This window comes from Benincasa hispida, chromosome 1 (assembly GCF_009727055.1).
Source record: "Benincasa hispida cultivar B227 chromosome 1, ASM972705v1, whole genome shotgun sequence".
NCBI lineage: Eukaryota > Viridiplantae > Streptophyta > Magnoliopsida > Cucurbitales > Cucurbitaceae > Benincasa > Benincasa hispida.
The window spans coordinates 8782228-8788488 of record NC_052349.1 but is presented as its reverse complement, the minus strand read 5'-3'; the positions used below and the strand labels follow the sequence as shown (position 1 = coordinate 8788488).

At 31.5% G+C, this 6261-nt stretch overlaps 1 pseudogene; it reads right to left on the bottom strand.

Annotated features, from left to right (window-relative positions):
• Positions 1–3270: 3270 nt before the first annotated feature.
• Positions 3271–4212, bottom strand: LOC120075823 (annotated as a pseudogene).
• Between the last annotated feature and the right edge of the window lie 2049 nt (positions 4213–6261).

Sequence of the window (6261 nt, the reverse complement as noted above, 5' to 3'; positions counted from 1 at the left end):
CTCTAGGAGGTCGGTATAGTTGATATTTAATGTCAATTTAAATTCCTATACCATTGTATCATCACTTAGATCTATATGTCAATATGCATTTAATATTAGTTCTAACATCTTACGGGTCAATTTAATAACTTTAAGTGAATTGTAGACAAAGGAGTGCTATACCTGACGAATCCCGTGTATGGTGTGAGCCCACTAAGATGACCCTAAGGCAGCCAACAATTTATAGTGTAACAATACACAAGGGAGAAATCCAAATAATCAGATCTCACTCTCGTATTGAGATCGTGCTCTTCTAACCTGATAACCACTCGGCCTCTACATTGACACTAAAACTCCTAATTGATCGTATTTTATAACCAAATTTTTATTGTCAGTTATAGTCCTTCTAATATTCCTCGACTAATATATATTTATTGTGTTCTCTATAACGCTATTGCTTATAGGAGACCGGTTACTACAACACTATGTACCTTCGATAGTGCACCCATACTATCCTCACACACACTGAAGTTGTTTGGTCCAATGATATTGATCAAAAATCCAATCCATAAGAAACCCTTCTCCCTTGTACGTCTCTCCCATCGATGTCCACATCAGTGGAATTTGAGGGAAGGAGCTTCTCCATATGTTTGCTAACTCAAATCATATGAATCATCCTCCCGTGGATATTTAGCATAGCTTGCCTCGATCAGCTCAGCCGTAATGATGTATGATATGCGAGAGAATGTCAGTCGCCAATCACGATACTAGCTTAGCATCGACCCAGTCACATCTCAAAGCGGTCGTGTTTCTAACACTTGAACCCGTTACTGCATGATAACTTAACCTAAGGACTGGAGATTGGCGTCCAAAACCAACAGTTGCACATTTGTTAGTGCGATCGCTGGCACTATCGTTTGCAAGGTTTATTCAGTGGGGGGTTTCTTTAATTAGTTTGACACACGCATGTCACTCCAGATATATTCATTGGTATAATAAATAATCACAAGGCGCCTAGACGTCACCGGTCCGAGAGTAGTTGTGCGGTCATTCCCTTGGTAATTCATGGATATTTATTTCTTAAATTATTCTTTAATTTAAATTTATTTTAAATCATTGCTCTAATTGTTTTATATTCACAGAGATCGAACAATTCGTAGACGACCTCAGCGTGGAGGTTGCAAATGATCCAAACCAGATCTTCTTGCTATAACTGTGGACAACCAAAGCTATTATGGAGGACATAATTCATATATATCTACGACTCTCCATATACCTTTGTTTCTCCACCTAGTTCCTACGATGTAGAGGATGCCTATTCAGTAAGTAGGCATGAGCTTTTGATGAGCGTCTGACATATCGTGGAGAGCACTTGCCCCTTATGATGCAGACCGCAAGAGTCATAAGCTGTATTATGTGTTTTCCCAGTCTTGCATTGATTGACTGGATGCAAGCATTTTGGTTATATAGGACATTCATGACTCAGAGGCTAGGTCCTTCGTCTTCAATACGTGCATATGGAATTGGTCTCGGGGTCCGTGCGAGGAGCATAATGAATATTTTATTATGAAGCACCTTGCAGAGGATACCCAAAAGCAACACAAGAATGAACGCCGAGCTGACACCTCAAGTTCGAAGTCGACGACGACAACCCAGCTGAAAATCGACGACATCCGCCTTGTGGGACACAATTGATTTTTGTAATTATTTTTTATCATAAATGAGATATTTTAATTTATAATTTTTTTTTACATCTTTTCATGATATTATCATTTTTTTTTAAATTTATGACTTTTAATATTATGAATTAATATTATTTTGATATAAGAAGGTTTTTAAATGTCCTGAATAAATAATAACATCACGAGTAGTCTAAATCTAAAAGGTTGGTAAAAAAAACTTTCAATATTCAAATTACATATTTTAAATAATAATGTTGGGACTAATAAATCAAATCAACACTCAAAAACCTTCACATGCAAGTCTATAAATAGGACTGTATTATTGATAATAAGAACAGAAATTTTAATCCACATAGTTGTGAGATCAATAGTTTAAAAGATTTTTACAATAATGATCTTGGATTCCTTTTGTAGCATTTGGTATAGATTTTTGATGGGAGCTTTTAAAAAAATTATAAATAATAAAAATATTTTTTAGAATATTTTTTATAAAATGGAAAATTAAAAAAAAAAAAAAAAAAAAAGGAAAGGAAAGAAAGGAAGAAAGAAAGAAGAAGATGGATGTGTAATAATAAAAAAAGAAACAAAAAAAAAAGGAAATTTGTACTTGCTCAAAATCTCGCTCTCGCTCTCTCAAACTCTCGCTCTCTCTTAAGCTCTCTCAAATCCCGTTCTCTCTCAAAATCTCACTCTCTCAAATCTCGCTCTCTCTTTTACTCTTCCCTCTTTCGTTCTCTTCCAATACAAAATTATTTTTAACACATCAAATAATTATGAGTGTTATGAGGAAGGTCTCTCGAATGAGGAAGGTCTCTGGAATGAGAAAGGTCTTTCATTCTCTCCACATCAAATAATTATGAGGAAGGTCTCCGGAATGATAATTAAATAGACTCAATAATAATGTTAGGGCAAGATCGAGGGTTCAACGTTCGACGTGCAAATGTGGAAAGATAGAGGGTTCAAAATTCGACCTATCTAGGTCGAATTTTCAACCCTCAACTTATTTATTAAAAAATATATATATATTTTTATAAATAGTTTGAAAACAACAATATTTTTCTAAATAGTTTCTAAAAGGATAATATCCTTTTAATTTTCCCTTCCTTGCCCTTTCTGAGCATTTTTCAATTTAATGGAAATGAAAATTATCATGAGATCTTTTATGACCTCAGAAGTATATGATATGATATTATTAAAAAAAGTATGGTATAATATTATAATGATTAAGGCACCAGAAACCATCCAATAAATTGAAAAAAAATATATTCTCAAGGGTTCAGTCCCCACACTCCACTACTACTATAATGCAAGGGAAATTATAATGGATAGCAAATCAAAATTATGATTTAGCACTAAATCATCAACTTTCTAAATATTATAAATATGGCAAAAGAATTTTAAAGGACTAAAATCACGTTATTATTAAGATTAGATTTCTGATATTTTATTTTTTATTTTAAAATTATTCTTATAATTAGGTTCAGTCTTCTTTTCCTCCATTTTTCATTCCCTTCTCAAAACCAACCTCTCCCACAAAACAGGTCTCTGAACACTCTCTGGAAAGCCAATCGGAGTTGCTTGGCCTGGCTCGACAATCAACTGTCGGCGGTCAAAGGCACAACGCAGTACATTGAAGATCAATGGCGCTAAAATCAAGAAGATCGAAAGGTAAAATGTTGAGATCGAAAGGCAGAGGATGTTTCAAAGGAATGACGGCGGAGGAAGCGATGTCGTTGCCGTCATAGATAACGGAGGATGAGGGGATCGCAATCGCTATGACGATCCTCTGGGAGAAGCGGCGGAGTGCGTAGGTAATGACGGGAGGAGAAGTCGTCGAAGTAACGGTAGTAGATGGAGGGCAAGGGCCGTTGAAGGATTCAACGGTGGAGCTCAAACTATTGAAAGTAGGTCGAATCATAAACGAGGAGGGTAAGAAGGAGGATAATTGAAAAACGACGTCGGATTAGGGAGAGGAAAATTGGTTTTAGCTTCAGGGCCGGCGAGAGTTATGGTGGCGTTGTCGTAAGTACAGCCAGCGACTTTGGCAAAATCGAAGGTGCCTACCAATACTCTTGTATATCAACGAACAAATCATTATGAAGGATTTGTGCGATAGAGAAGATGTAGCAAAAATGGTGAATTATGGTGAATAAAAAAGAGGAATGCATGAGATCGACGAGTGATATTTATCATTCTTATAATTGATAAGTGTTTGGTACTTATCATTCTATTCTTTGATTCTTTTTTGTTATCTTTCCATGTCCATTTTTTCTATTATATTCATGTGATTTTGCTGTGATTTTAAGAGTTTGTAGGATGTAGATTCATCAATAAGGTCTCATTTGAGTTCCTTAGTTTATATTTTAGCTTAACATTGAGTATTATTTACTTCGTGTGATTGCTATTTAATTGATATTTGATTTTTATCTGATTATCATTTTTATAATTATATACTTATATATCAATGTAATTGTTAATTGATTTTCATTTGACAATTTTAATAGATTGCTAAGTGACACATAATTAGATGATACCCAATGAGTTGTACCATATTATAATAAGGCATCAATAGCAACTATATTACAATCAATATCAAATAATAATTAGGCAATAATTAGATAGTAAATTAATGTATCACTAGTAATCACAATACAAGATAACAATAAGATAGTAATTAGATAACAATCAGTATCAAAGAGTAATCCTTACCAAATAGCAACCAGTATTTCTAAGTGTTAATATCATATGGTAATCAGAAAAATTGGTATCATTAATAATCATCAAATACTAATCACACAACAATCAAATAGCAATCAATATATGGTAATAATCAAACAAAAGTCATATAGCAATTGATATCGTTGACAGTTAGTATCAAATAGTAATTAGATAATAATTAGTATTATTGACAATTAATATTAGATAGTAATCAGATAACAATTAGTATCATTCATAACCAATATTAAAGTAGTCAGGCAACCATTAGATAACAATCGATATCATTGACAACTACATAACAATTAATATCAAATAGCAATCAAATAACAAATTGGTATAAGATAGCAACTTGATAATAATCTATATCAAATAGCAATCAGTCAGCAATTAAATAGCAATATGTATCATTAAGTACAAGTATCAAATAGTAATCAGACAACAGTCAGTTATCGATCGATATTACTAGCCATTAGATAACAATCAAACTAAACTTCTATTCTTAAACTATTGAAGAATGAGAAGAAAAATCAATCACCATGATTCTCTTTCGATAGTGTATATCAGTCGTTGTAAAAATTAAAGAAATGGGAAGTAAATATTAGAGTTGAAATAATAAAATGTGTAAAAGTAAAAGAGAAGAAGAAATAAAGTTCAAGTAATCGAAAATGAAGTAAAAATCAGATAATAATCGATAAAGTCGTCAATTAGTATCATATAGTAATCAAACAGCAATCAGAGAACGGTCTATATTATTAGCAATCGTATAGCAATCAATGTCAAATAAAATTCAGATAGTAATCACATAGCAAGCAAAAAATCAGATAGTAATCAAATTTCATACGGTCAGTGAATCGGTGAGGGCATTTTTTAACTTTTCAGTTTCAATGTCTCATTTAAATTAAACTAGACTGATCGATTTTATTGTTTTCGTAAAATTTAAATTGTATGGACATGAACCTAATTCCTATATCTTATTTTAGCATGCTTGCAATTTACCTATGATGTAATTCTTAGCATTCTTCTTATTTTTAAAAATTAAAAAATTAGAAGAAAAAAAATCCTTAACATTAAATTAACTTAAAAGGAATCGAAGCATTAACTTTTAAAATAGAAAATGGATATGGGTGCAAAGATTCACAAATCACAATACAGTCAAACCAAAAGAACTCTTTGATCAAGTAAAGGTTCAAAATTGTTGCAAAGAAAAAGAAAATTAAAGGTTGAAATCTTAATTATTTGTCTCCATATTATTCTAAAGTATAAAACCCCTTTTCCCATGTGAACTCATTGCAAATGTGGAATAAGAGTCCTATGCTCATTTGAAATTGCCTTCTCTAATACCATCCCACTTCCATAATTGCTTTCTACTTATGGCCTAAGAAAAGAATGTTGCTTCTTCTCTTTTTCTCTTAACCACCGTTTTTTTTTTTTTTTAAGGATAAGTATCAATTTACACTTTTAAATTTTGGAATTATATCAATTTATACTTTAAACTAATAATTGTATTTATCGAAATCGTGAACTTTCATAAATATATCAATTTAAACTTCAAACTAATAATGATATCAATTTAAACTTTAAAATTTCACAAGTATTTTTTTTAATACATTTATGAAAGTTTAGATTTTAAGTTGATATACCTATAAAAATTTAGAGATATAAATTCATATTTGTCATTGTTTTTAAGTTTTAAAAAGTATACATTTTTTTTATCTTTTCTAAATTAAGAAAAGTGTTAATTTTTAACCAAATTTTTTGAACAAGAGCACATATTTAAAATCACTATTTCTAGTTGTCACTTTCAAGAACTTAAAAGATAGATTACAAACTCATAAGAAAATATAGTGTTTGAAAAAAAATAACTGTTAAAAAAGAAAATCAT